Source organism: Bombina bombina, chromosome 1 (assembly GCF_027579735.1).
Source record: "Bombina bombina isolate aBomBom1 chromosome 1, aBomBom1.pri, whole genome shotgun sequence".
Taxonomy (NCBI): Eukaryota; Metazoa; Chordata; class Amphibia; order Anura; family Bombinatoridae; genus Bombina; species Bombina bombina.
Window position 1 is genome coordinate 1,431,851,382 of NC_069499.1, and position 14,714 is coordinate 1,431,866,095.

The 14,714-nt window shown below is 37.7% G+C and overlaps 1 protein-coding gene across 1 annotated transcript in view; it reads right to left on the minus strand.

The window, feature by feature from the left end:
- Positions 1-12,861, minus strand: part of CTSS (cathepsin S) — a 149,170-nt gene extending 136,309 nt beyond the window's left edge. Inside the window, exon 1 of the mRNA XM_053705485.1 lies at positions 12,707-12,861. The gene's annotated coding sequence lies outside the window, so the exon portion shown is untranslated. The remainder of the gene's footprint in view (positions 1-12,706) is intronic.
- Positions 12,862-14,714: the final 1,853 nt, after the last annotated feature.

Sequence of the window (14,714 nt, forward strand, 5' to 3'; positions counted from 1 at the left end):
TGGCTTCATCTGGAGCATAATTAGAGATTATGGTGCTGTTTTTTTCACGGCTCCAGGAGTGGTTTTATCCCTTGGTCACTTTATCCTGAGTGCGGGTTTGAACTCTGTGTAAGGGAGGGGTTCTACCCTTGTACCTCTAGGTTTTCAGGGTTGGGGCGTTTCATGGTTCCCTTGGACTCCATGCGTGACTTGGTCTCCTCGGAGGCTTTTGTGCTCGGTTGAGTCTAGTGATTCTGAGCAGTCTCTAGCAAGGGCTTTGCTGTTTTTAACTGATGGGCAGTTACTTGGTCCTTTCCTTTTTTGTCTGCTTCTGGTGAAGCAGTTTTTTTGTTGGGTGTGTGGGTGTTTTCAGGCTGTGGTGCCCTCAGAATGGGCCGCCTCTTGTACCTGCCCGTTCTTGCATTCAGTGTCCTCTATAGCTTGGGTATTGTTTTACCAAAAGTAATGAATGCAGCTGTGGACTCTCCCCGTTTAAGAAGAAAAACTTAAATTATGCTTACCTGATAATTTTCTTTTCTTGTGACGGGGAGAGTCCACCGCTCCCCGCCTGCGTTTTTTCTATGGGGCGGCCATAAATTTATTTTTTATTCTTCTGGCACCTTTTTTACCCTGATATTTCTCCTACTTTTCCTTGTTCCTTCGGCTGAATGACTGGGGGATGAGGGAAGTGGGGGAGGTATTTAAGCCTTTGGCTGGGGTGTCTTTGCCCCCTCCTGGTGGCCAGGTTCTGTATTTCCCAAAAGTAATGAATGCAGCTGTGGACTATCCCCGTCAGAAGAAAAGAAAATTATCAGGTAAGCATAATTTAATTTTTTTTTGAGTGCGGAATGGACGTTGCGTTACAGGCTAAAAAGCTTGCGGTATAGCTATTCCAACACAACTCGTAATATGCGTTCCATTTTTTCAGTGTTAAAAGTTGTACCGCAACATTTGTAATCTAGCCGATATAGACAATCAATATTAGCAAAAGTCTGATATTATAGGATTCGAACATTTAAAATAACCTATTTTTCAATGTTAAAAGAACATACAACTCCTGTATAACTAAAATCCAGCATTTAATGCTGTCCCTAACATCAGTCATTAATAGTATGATGGGACTGGATAGATGAAAATGGACAAATGAATGGTAAAGACCGCCTGTACATCATTACAAACAAAGGAGCTTATTAACCAAACAATATAAATCTTTCCCCCTTTTTTTTCTTTTAGAAAAAAATACAAATAATTACATAAATATATTTTAACAGTTTAATATTGCAAGATCCAATCAGCAGTGCTAGTTACACAGCTGAGTTGTGCAACTAGCATTACTGCATGGATCACCAGGACTAGCAGTGCTCTGCAGGCACCAAGCAGTACTTCTACTGTGTGTTTAACCCCTTTGCAGGGTTTAATCCAACAGTAGTGCAGGGTCGATAGTCTTAAAATTACATGCTCTGACAAATTAGAGCATGTAATTAGTCCTTTAAAGGGACACTAAAGTTAAAATAAACTTTCATGATTGAGATAGAGCGTGCAGTTTTAAGGCATTTTCCAATTTACTTCTATTATCAAATGTTGTACAGTCTTTTTGTATACATACTATATGGATCACCACCTCCTACTGAGCATGTGCACAAGTTCACAGAGTAATCATATACTAGTCTGTTATTGGCTGGTGTCTGTCACATGATACAGGGGGCAAGAAAAAATGGAGCAAAAATACATTTGCCTGAAAAAAATCTATTACTTATTTGAAATTCAGAGTAAGTGCTATTGCATTATCTTTTTTTTATTATGCACTTGTTAATTATGCAGTTCTACTGTATTTAGTGGTCTTTTAAATATTTTGCATCTTCTACATGACACAGTGAAAACAATGGTTGTTTTTTTAAATTCTTTTTAAACTTCCATATATAAGCATGAACAAAGAAGACATTTAGTAAGACCAAGGGGCCAATTTATCATAGTGCGAGCGGACACGATACAATGTAGCGTATCATGTCCGCCGCACATAGATAAATGCCGACAGCATACGCTATCTGCATTTATCATTGCACAAGCAGTTCTTGTGAACTGCTTGTGCAATGCCACCCCCTGCAGATTCGCGGCCAACTGGCCGCTAGCAGGGGGTTTCAATCAGCCCGATCGTATTGAAGACTGCAGCCTCAGAGGCAGAGGGCAAGTTATGGAGCAGCGGTCTGTAGACAGCTGTTTCATAACTTCTGTTTCCGGCGAGCCTGAAGGCTTGCGCGGTAACAGAGGCATCAAGTTCCATTCGGAGCTTGATCATTCGGCCCCCAAATGTGAGTGAGATAAATGTTTCTCCTTCTTTAAGATGAAAAGAACAATTTTACAGTTTTAAAGAGATAAGGACACTGGATGTAAAATACTGTGTTTTAGTACAGCTACATGGAGATATATCATGAGACCCTCATTCAAGCTTATACATTATGACATCTCTTCTCATTGGGAAAACCATTAGGATCTATATTTGAGCAAATTGTAACAGAAAATTGCTTAAATGTCTAGGATGACAAGTATTTAGTGCTGTAGCAAGTATTTTAATCGCTGCCCTTATACTTGATGGTCTTTAAAAGCTTTACACATTGAACTTATGACCATATGATATACCCAGTGCTGTGCACACAGGTATGTTCAGACTTTAGTGAAGGATCTATATTTTTTTGTTAATTTGGCCATTGTGCTCTACTAGTGCCATGTTAAATTAAGGCTATTTGAGTTTGTAATAAATATTATAATTAGCTTGTTTAGTAAATAAACATACATGCAAAACCTTTCTTTTTAAGCAAGACTACAGATGTGGTACAAACTGTAAAATGTTTACTTATTTTTGTTTACTCAAAATGTAATGGCACTTTAATGATTCGGATAACATTTTAAACAACTTTCTAATTCACTTCTATTTAAAATTTTCATCATTCTCTTGGAATCCTTTGTTGAATGAATGGCAATGAACTACTGACTAGTTTAAGACATTGGCTGAGCCAATGACAAGAGGCATATCTGTGCAGCCACCAATCAAGAGCTAGCTCTCAGAAGTGCATTGGTGCTCCTGAGTCTAGGTAGCTTTTTCACAAAGGATACCAAGAGCATTAAGCAAATTAGCTAACAAAATTCAATTGGAACATTGTTTGAAATTGCATGAGCTATATAAATCATGATAGTTTAATTTTGACTTTACTGTCCCTTTAATACTTGTTATTGAAAATAGGGAAATTGTATAATAGTTATATGTTCTTCTGGGCAGCGCTACTAGTAGCCTAAAATCTACCTTTTGGTTAAATTTAGCTTAGTCAATGGTCAGAATGTCTGTAGTGCAGATCTCTTAAGGGGACCTTAACGTTTTAACGTATATTAAAAATTAAGCACTGCAATGCAAAATAAGTTAACGCTTTCATTCTGTTAGCACTGTTAAAAATGTTAGGTAAACACCTCTTAAAAAGCCTGATGTTCCTGGTCTTCCTTGCTGTGGTCCATTAAGGATAAATGTAAAAACTTGTGTCTTATGAGCTTACTAATTGCTCTGTAGATTATTACAGTGCCAGATAAATTTTTCATCCAGACTCACTGGGGCATTTTTATCAAGCTCCGTATGGAGCTTGGTGCCCCGTTTTGGAGACTGCTGCTCCATAACCTGTCCGCCTGCTCTGAGGCGGCGGACATAAATCGCCAGAAATCAACCCGATCGAATGCGATCGGGTTGATTGACACCCCCTGCTAGTGGCCGATTGGCTGTGAATCTGCAGGGGGCAGTATTGCACCAGCAGTTCACAAGAACTGCTGGTGCCATGATAAATGCCGAGAGCGTATGCTGTCAGCATTTATCGATGTGCAGCGCACATGATCCGCAATATCGGATCATATCCGCTCGCACCTTTATAAATAGGCCCCACTGACTGGATTGGAACAATTAAACTTTTTAGAGGTATTTTACAGCAAAAGGAGGCAAAATTAACAATGAATGTACCGTGTAAAATTCTTTTAATTTCCTTTATTAAATATCTTATTGGAAGATTAAATAATGTTGAGTTTATTGATCCGTTTTATCAGTTCTACAATTCCAGTCTAACCTTACCAGTGCACATTAGCCCCAAGTATGGTTAGCACTTAGCACCCTGTAATCCTTTTCACTTGCTTTATTTTTTATGCTGGAGTAGACCTAGAGTTTAAAAAAAAACATTGGGACATAGAGCACTTCAATAATATCTCTGCTTGACCACATTCCTAGAACGCTACAAGCTTGGTTGATTTTGTGGTAACTGGGGTGCACCCTCACCCTGTACAACCATACATTTGAAAGCCATTCTGTTTTTTCTATGCCCAGGTCTCTACCAAGGACAAGAATACAGGCTTATGCAGCAGTCCATCCAAGCAGCTCCTCAAGTTTTTTTACTGTCTCAACTCAATTGCTGCTGTATGTTTTTGTATCTTCATTTGTGTGTAGGATTTTCATCTATATGTGCTTAGATATACAGTTGAATCAAAGAGAGAGAAGGGGGTGAATCCTTACTGTATGTAAATCACAGGTAAATGAAAACCTCCACGGTTACAGGAACCCAAGATTCTGGGATTGTTAGTTTCCCCTGTTGTCCCCAAACAAAGTCAAAATGACACCATGTTGCAAAATATCAAAGGGAGCAGCACTCTGACTATGACTACGGCTTCTAGCCGAAACGCGTAAGCCAGGTGCTGCGCTCACTCTATGTGCTGCTTTCTGATCAACCCCACTATGTTTTAAAGGATCTAATAAAGTTTTTGTTTTAGCTTTCTTTGGTGTGGATCGAATCCTTCTTCCTTAGATATACAGTACCTGGTGTTAAATTACATCAATGTGTATAGAAAGAGAATTCTTGCAAAACAGACACTTCTTTTCCTTTCTGTTTAGCACTAATTGATGTTCAGAGGTATCAGACATAGTCCTCTTAAAGGTATGGTGTGAAACTTAAAGTTCGGTTTCATTGTTAAAAAAAAGAGACAAAGCATGTATCCATGGATATGTGTATAGATATCTTTTGTAATATCTGAATTGGATCTTAAAGGGGCATTTCAGTCAAAATTGGAATCCACATGGATGTATTAAAGTTTTGAATTGAAGCATTTCTGTAATGCACATGTATTAGCAAAAATGCTTCTAATAAAAGCTATAGCTGTTTAAAAAGTGTATTTAAGTATGCACCGTGCACCAGCATTTTAAACACTGCACTTGCTCAGAGAGCCTAAGGTGCTTGTACCATCTGGTAATGACTCAATTTGTTAATTGCTGACATGATACAAGCCTTACTGGCGATCTTAGCAGCTGCAGTATTTAAAATGCTGGTGCACTGAAAATATCTTACTATGCTTCACATGCACGTGCAGAGACAAATGCTAACACTAAAACAGTGATAATTTTTACTAGAGGTATTTTTACCAATACAAGTATATTGCAAATATGTTTCTATTCAAAGATGTAATTCATCAATGTGCATTTATATTTTGACTGGAATGTCCTTTTAAATATCACACCACTTACAATAGTCAGTATCTATGTTTTATGTGGGTATGTAAACTATACAATTCTTAGTATTTAGAGTGATTTGCTGGTGTTGCGACATCATAGCTTTGCGCCCACAGTTTTTGATGAAATTATATTTCCATGTTGATTGCATGATGTACCGAGTCCACGGATTCATCCTTACTTGTGGGATATTGTCCTTCCTGAAAGGAAGTAGCAAAGAGAGCACCACAGCAGAGCTGTCTATATAGCTCCCCCCTTAACTCCACCCCCCAGTCATTCTCTTTGCTGGCTCTAAGCAGGATTATGAGACTGCTGGACAGCAGCCTCCTGAAAGGATTACAGCTCATTCTACTAGAGCGGTAGCTTCCACATGGGCTTTTAAAAATGATTCTTCTGTTGAACAGATTTGTAAGGCTACGACTTGGTCTTCACTTCATACCTTTTCAAAATTTTACAAATTTGATACTTTTGCTTCTTCGGAGGCTATTTTTGGGAGAAAGGTTTTGCAAGCAGTGGTGCCTTCCGTTTAGGTTTCTGTCTTGTCCCTCCCTTCATCCGTGTCCTAAAGCTTTGGTATTGGTATCCCACAAGTAAGAATGAATCCGTGGACTCGGTACATCATGCAAAAGAAAACAAAATGTATGCTTACCTGATAAATTTCTTTCTTTTGCGATGTACCGAGTCCACGGCCCGCCCTGTCTATTCAAGACAGATAGTATTTTTTTATTTAACTTCAGTCACCTCTGCACCTTATAGTTTCTCCTTTTCTTCCTTGGCCTTCAGTCGAATTACTGGGGGGTGGAGTTAATGGGGGAGCTATATAGACAGCTCTGCTGTGGTGCTCTCTTTGCTACTTCCTGTCAGGAAGGACAATATCCCACAAGTAAGGATGAATCCGTGGACTCGGTACATCGCAAAAGAAAGAAATTTATCAGGAAAGCATAAATTTTGTTTTTGTAATAGCAAGTGGTAAAAACAAACTAACAAATGCATATAGGCACTATTGCTGACTAGATGTACTAAAAAACCTTTTGAGAGTAAGAATTTGTGCTGGAAGAAAGCATTTTTGATATTATGATACTGTGTTATGAATTCTGATTTTGTGTGACACTGGGTGAAAATCACTGTTTAGTCTCATTTTCTAGATTGTAAATTCCCACGGGAATAGGGCCCTCAATTCCTCCTGTATTTGTTGGTAAAATGTTGTCTTGTCTTTTACAAGTTTTGTATCACTGTTTTACTTAAACAAGTTGTACCCATGGAGGCCAATTTATCAAATGTCTGTCGGACCTGATCCGACAGTGTGGATCAGGTCCGACAGACATCGCTGAATGCGGAGAGCAATACACTCTCCGTATTCAGCATTGCACCAGCAGCTCACAAGAGCTGCTGGTGCAACGCCGCCGCCAGCAGGGAGGTGTCAATCAACCCGATCGTACTCGATCGGGTTGAATTGCGGCGATGTCTGTCCGCCTGCTCAGAGCAGGCGGACAGGGTTATGGAGCAGTGGTCTTTAGACTGCTGCTTCATAACTGCTGTTTCTGGCGAGTCTGAAGACTCGCCAGAAACACGGCCCTTCAAGCTCCATTCGGAGCTTGATAGATAGGCCTCATTGACGCTTAAATAATAAAGTATAATAATAATAATATATTTTATTTTTTTCTATAATACCAATAAGATATGACGGACTAAGACCTATTTTAAGAAAATATTCTTACTACAAAAATATAAAGTACAAGTGTGGTTCTTGCAAAATTACGGGTGGAGCGATATCGTTTGTGTGCAAGCAATATCGTGTTTTTGTGTTAGTTTGCATGGAAGTTTTATTGCGCTCATATTACAAGTTGTACACTTACACTCATAATAACACCATTTATTAATACAGGTAGCCCTCAGTTTACGCCGGGGTTAGGTTCCAGGAGGAATGGTTGTAAATCGAAACCGAAGTAAGTTGAAACCCAGTTTATAATGTATGTCAATGGGAAGTGAGTGAGTTAGGTTCCAGGCCCCTCTCCCAATTGTCATAAGTAACAACTAATACATTATTTTTAAAGGTTTGAAATGAAGATTTTAAATGCTAAACAGCATTATAAGCCTAATAATATAGATTGTATCATCATCAAACTAAGTTTAATGAACAAAAACATATGCTAAACATCACCTAATAAAATAATTACACAACAGATTGCATCATCATCAAACTAAGTTTAATGAGCAAAAACGTTTTTTTACTTGCATTTTTCTGCAATCGGTTCTCTGCATTGTTAGCATGTTAGATAATATCGGTTCTGCACCTATTCTATGCATTTCAATCTGCAGTGATTAATAGGCAGTTAGGCACCCTCACCTCAAGAAGCTGGACAGGAAGATAATAGGGAAGTGGCTGCAAGATCTTGCTTGATAGGTCTGGTCTGATCTGTGTACACAGATCAATTTCAGGCTGTTACATTAGCTTAAAGGGACATGAAACCCATAATTTTTCTTTAATTATTTAGAAAGAGCATGCAATTTTAAACAACTTTCCAATTTACTTCTTTTATCTAATTTGCTTCATTCTCTTGATATACTTTGTTTAAAAGCATATCTAGATAGGCTCAGTAGGTTCTGATTGGTGGCTGCACATAGATGCCTCATATGATTGGCTCACCCATATGCATTACTATTTCTTCAACCAAGGATATCTAAAGAATAGTGCAAATTAGATTGTAGAAGTAAATTGGAATGTTGTTTAAAATTGTATTCTCTGTCTGAATCATTAAAGAAAAATTATCGGTTTCATGTCCCTTTAAGTTTGCTGAAACACAAGCGGACAGCTCCACCTACTGGCTATTTTAATTAGTGCACTGATTTTTAATGGATTTCAATAGCAGTCCCATGACTGAAAAAAAAGGTTTCTATTCTGAAACGGCGCAAATTGAACCGGCGTAAACCGAGGGCCACCTGTATTATTTTAAAAAAATATTGCACAAAAAAGTTATAAAGGCTCAAAGATATGAGATCTCTGATGTTAGAAAAAAAAGGTTTGCAAAGGGCTTTAACATAGAGATACATACATACACATGTCTAAATATGTATATGTATGTATATATATATATATATATATATATATATATATTGTGTGTATATATATATATATATATATATATATATATATAAATGCAAATAGAGAAAAAGGCACTCACTGAAAAATTATATAAAACTTAACATTTAATAAGTCACATAAAAAGCGTCCCCTTTGTCAAATGCATGATACAGCAAAGAAAAACTGCTCTGTAATGTATCATGCATTTGACAAAGGGGACGTAACGTTCCCGAAACGTTATGCTTTTTATGTGACTTATTAAATGTTTTGTTTTATATAATTTTTCAGTGAGTACCTTTTTCTCTATTTGCATTTTTGGATATTTTTTGTAAGTGCACCCTGGAGGCTGTCATTGTATTATGGAGTGCCTATTCTACTGACTGCAATTTATATATATATATATATATATATATATATATATATATATATATATATATATATATATATATATATATATGCACGTATGTAGTTATATGTGTATTTATAAAATAAACACAAAGCAGAGGGACGCCTCATGTGTAGATCAATGGTGAAACCAGCAACAAAATAGCAAAGGATGCCAAATGGGTACTCACATGTAACAATAGCACCCTTATGTGCTGGTAGTAGCGGGCTGATATCTCAGGGTGTATCAGCTCACCCTAATCCCTGGCTTCAAACTGGAACACCGGATACAGCTTCCAAGAACAGTCAGCCCCAGGGTGCAATTCCAATGGATAATAAAGTGCTAACACTTTGCTTATGTTAAAAAGTGGTTTATTTAAAACTTGCATTAAAAACATTAAGCATTAAGTGTAGGGGGCATAGACATAAAAACCCCTGTATGCAACGCGTTTCTCGGCTGGTAAAATTGCCGTTTCATCAGGTAGGATGCTACCTGATGAAACAGCGATTTTACCAGCAGAGAAATGTGTTGCATTATTTCCATTACCTTTTGATAATATCATTCATATTTGTCAAATTTTAGCTGAATATCACATATTTTTATTTACTTTTCAATTACAATCTATTTTTAGAAAATATGTTAAAAAAAAAACTAGATACATTTCAGTTTTTTGCTGCAGAGCCACTTTAAATGTGGTCTATGTCAAAACCTGTAATCAAATAATCTAAAAAAAATGTAGCTTTCAATTTCAACGATAGGTGTTCATACACAAGGAGATTAATACAACTTCTCCTCCCCTCCCCCCCACCGAATTACACAGGGCAAGATTACAAGTAGCAAGTTATGATTTTTCAGTGCGCTATGTGGTCTTTTCGCAATCAATTTCCATTGTGCAGGTATTACAAGTCTTGAAAAATCCTGATTGCACAAACGCATTTGCCTTTTACGCAACAATCCTTTCCACGCTCAAAGAGCTGTAGTTAACAGCTTTGCGCAACAAAAAAGTTTCACGAAACACTTCAAAAATACATTACAAAGTACAGTTACACTCATATTAACACTGTCCAATAAAAATTATTTAAAAAAAATATTGCACACAAAAGTTATAAAGGCTCAAAAAAGATACGAGATCTCGGGTGCAAACACAGGGATTTTACATTGACATACATACACATACATAGAGAAACATGGAGATATTTTTAACTATGGAGATAAGGAAAATATTTCACATTACAATCTTATGCACATTAAACAATATCTCAGATTGATTTTCAAAGAGATATTCGCATATAGATCTTGAGATATCTAGACATTTATATATTCATATACATATCTCGCAATAAATAGATATATATTTTTTCCAAAAATCACATATATAGAAAAATATTTATTTAGAATTTAATAGAACATATTCCGTTGCGAAAACATTTTCGCAAAATGAAATATTCACATTTTCAAGTACACTTTTCGAGAAGAATACGTCATGGACTTTGCGCAACAGATTAGGGTTTTTGTAGGTTTTTTTTCTGTTTGTCTTCCCCATTGACTTCTATGGGGAATACTTGAACGCACATGTGATTTTGCAGTTTGCATTATGCAGCTTAATGCGCGCTCAAAATAAGTTATTTCTCAATTTGTAATAGCTGCGCAACCCAAAATGCGAAAAAGCCATAACACGCGTGGAGTTTTCACAACCGATTAGCCGCACGACTTGTAATCTTACCCACAGTTTTATAATGCTGATCCATTTTTTTTACAGTACTGGGGTGCCCATCAATTTTAAATGAGGACTTGTGCTATAATGTGTTTATATTATGAACTGAAACCAAAATATCTATATATATTTCATATAGTTGGTTTGCCAAGAACATTTATGCACACCCAACATTATATACATTGCATCTACAGAGTTAGCAGGAATTTGTGCTGCATACAAGGTGGAGTAGAGTAACTGTGGCATAAGATAAAAAGCAGAAGAGAAAAGCATTCTGGCCCCATCCTTTATGCTGGACAGTCTTGTTATAGTGTGACTGGACAGCTCCGCTTATGTTACACTTAGTACCTGTGTCAGGGATAGGCAAGGTTTCTATACACGGACACTGGTGTCTGTGACTAGCCCTTGCAGTGTCTGCCACAACCTTAGTATATCTTTTCTTTCTGATTAAATAATAGGAATAAAAAAAATATGTAGTGTGAATAAAGTTAGTGTCTTGTCAAGAGACTGCTAGCGATATTGGGTGATAAGTTATGGAATAAATGAAGCCTAAACGAAATACTGGATGTGTAATGCGTGCATCTGTATAATAACACCTAGCTCTAAACAAAGACACAGTAGTGACACTGGCACATCCGTATATCCAGACAAGGGCTGGTTATAGGGCCAGTGGTATCTGCATCAGCATAATATCACCCAGCACTATATAATGACACAGTAGTGACACTGGCACATGGGTATAGCCAGAGGAGGGCTGGTTATAGGGCCAGTGGTATCTGCATCAGCATAATATCACCCAGCACTATATAATGACACAGTAGTGACACTGGCACATGGGTATAACCAGAGCAGGGCTGGTTATAGGGCCAGTGGTATCTGCATCAGCATAATATCACCCAGCACTATATAATGACACAGTAGTGACACTGGCACATGGGTATAGCCAGATGAGGGCTGGTTATAGGATCAGTGGTATCTGCATCAGTATAATAACACCCAGCACTATATAATGACACAGTAGTGACACTGGCACATGGGTATAACCAGAGGAGGGCTGGTTATAGGATCAGTGGTATCTGCATCAGTATAATAACACCCAGCACTATATAATGACACAGTAGTGACACTGGCACATGGGTATAACCAGAGGAGGGCTGGTTATAGGGCCAGTGGTATCTGCATCAGTATAATAACACCCAGCACTATATAATGACACAGTAGTGACACTGGCACATGGGTATAGCCAGAGGAGGGCTGGTTATAGGATCAGTGGTATCTGCATCAGCATAATATCACCCAGCACTATATAATGACACAGTAGTGACACTGGCACATGGGTATAACCAGAGCAGGGCTGGTTATAGGGCCAGTGGTATCTGCATCAGCATAATATCACCCAGCACTATATAATGACACAGTAGTGACACTGGCTCATGGGTATAGCCAGAGGAGGGCTGGTTATAGGGTCAGTGGTATCTGCATCAGTATAATAACACCCAGCACTATATAATGACACAGTAGTGACACTGGCACATGGGTATAGCCAGAGGAGGGCTGGTTATAGGGTCAGTGGTATCTGCATCAGTATAATAACACCCAGCACTATATAATGACACAGTAGTAACACTGGCTCATGTGTATATCCAGACAAGGGCTGGTTATAGAATCAGTGGTATCTGCATCAATATAATAACACTAAGCACTATACAAAGACACAGTAGTGACACTGGCTCATGGGTATAGCCAGAGGAGGGCTGGTTATATGTTTAGTGGTATCTGTATTAGTAAAACACCAAGCACTATAAAATAATGTTTTTACTTTTAAATGTACCTTGGTGTCCTTCACTAAGGTCTGTACTTTGGAAAATGTCCGCCACAGCCTTTGTCTGTGCCTATCCCTGACCTGTGTAACAATGATACCATCACTAAAGTGACGTTAAGTTTTGTTTTTTTAACAAGGAAGAGTTAAAACAATTGTACAGCAAATGAACAACTCATAAAATATCATAATTCGAAACTTACCTTAATCTTGCAGATATTTAAGACAAAATTTTCCTGTACACTTCTTAATGAAGCAGTGTTTGTTGTAAAGCTTGAGAAGCATAAACAATTCTCTGTGCAACTTATAATTGTTACTTATATAGGGAACAGGAAGAAACTGTATTTTTCACTTTCAATTTGTCATGTGCTTGATTTGCCAATCACATATTAGGATACTTCTCTTCCTGTTCACAACCAGCTTTCAAGCCAAACACAGTGAGCTTCCTTTGCCAGTGTTAGGTAATTTGTTAAGAGAGTAAAATATAATATAAGTACTAAATGTTTACCGTTTGAATCAATGCCCTAATATTCCAATCCTTCTAGTGCATGATATGTTAGTAAATCTAAATCAAATGCATTTACCATACAGGTGTGTTATATTAACACTGAAGAGAAAATACAGAAAGTAGATAAAAATTGACAAGGTAAACAGAATAAAGAATTAAAAGGTCAGTAAAATGCTGCACTAATGCAATTCTAAGGGGTGATAAGTTACAATAAGGCTGTTGAAATATATATATATTTTACATGTATTTATTTATAAGACAGTGCACATTAGCATCATGATATGCAGACATCCCAACTCTCCCTGAAGTTCAGGGAGTTTCCCTCATTGTAATAGTGGCTCCCTGACACCCGCAAATGAAATGCAATCTCCCTGAAACTACAAGTACCATGATCCAACGTGGCCCAAATCCGGAAACAGTGTTTCTTTAAGGAAGTCCTTTAGTGGCGGGGGCGTCATTGAGCAGGAAGGCGTTGCCACAGCAAGTCTGTCTTTACTTTCAGCATATTGCGTGTCTGCCACCCTCCCTCCTGCTGTTTGGAGGCGGCAATAAGGCTCTTGGGGGAGGAGGAGAATCAGCAGCAGGCAACATCAGCTGCAGCATAGGAGTGAGAACTGAGAAAGAGGGCAAAGAGAGTGCGCCCCTGTGAGGGAGGACATATACACCCCTGCTGTCAGGTCCTTATTCAACTGACTCTACTGTAAATGCAAAACATAATTACAAATAGCTTCTCAAACTCAAAATCACACACGCTCCCAGACACAAAATCCGGAAGTCGTACAGGGACAACTATGCTGAGTACTTCACAAGCTGGGGCGCTATAGAACCCTTAAAGCATGCATCAGTAACCAAAAAGCCCCCACTAATTTTAATAAAATAAAGCACAAATACCTCCTTATTTACTGCACGTAATTAATCTTCGTATTCTAAAATATTCAAGCATTCAACAAGCGTACGATCACTGGAAAATAGGTTTGTTGTATGTGGTAGTGCAATAAAGCTACTTTTGTTTTTTAATGTGAGTTTAGTGGAAATCTAGTTAAATTATAAATCTCTATCTTATTTAGGGTTTTCAGGTGGCCAGTATATAAACGGGGGGGGGGCGCATGCAACGCAGTAGCTGGTGAAGCCACCTCCCTGAAATTTAGTTTTTGCAGGTTGGGATGTCTGGATATGTTTACAAGAAAAAAACATAATTTATAATAAGGAAATCATGATGAGCAAACTTTCTGTTATCGTACAAATCGGCATCTAGACTTGAGTATACACCAACACATTTAAAAGAAAAAGCAAAAAGAAGGTTTACAGATACACATAATTTACCAAATCCAATTCATTATCAACACCAAAGAGAGAAAAAAGAAAAAAAAGAATATTTACACTATCGATTTTTAATTTACAAAACAAAAACAAAACATAAAGCCAAAAAAAAAAAAAGGAAGACAACTAAAATATCTCTCTTTTTCTCCCCTCCACACAACCTAAAAACATCAAAACCTTATAACCATTGCTCAACCATTGAACCAGATAAATACCAGATAGAATTAAAGCACTAACAGTTTCAGACCTCAGCAAAGGAAACATAACCTGAAGTTGGGTTGATATTAGAAAGGCTTTAATAACCTAAAACCACTTGGAATGAAAAGCTCTGACTTGCTTTTCAGTAGCCAGCTTTAGGTTATAGGTTTCTAAAATAATTTGGT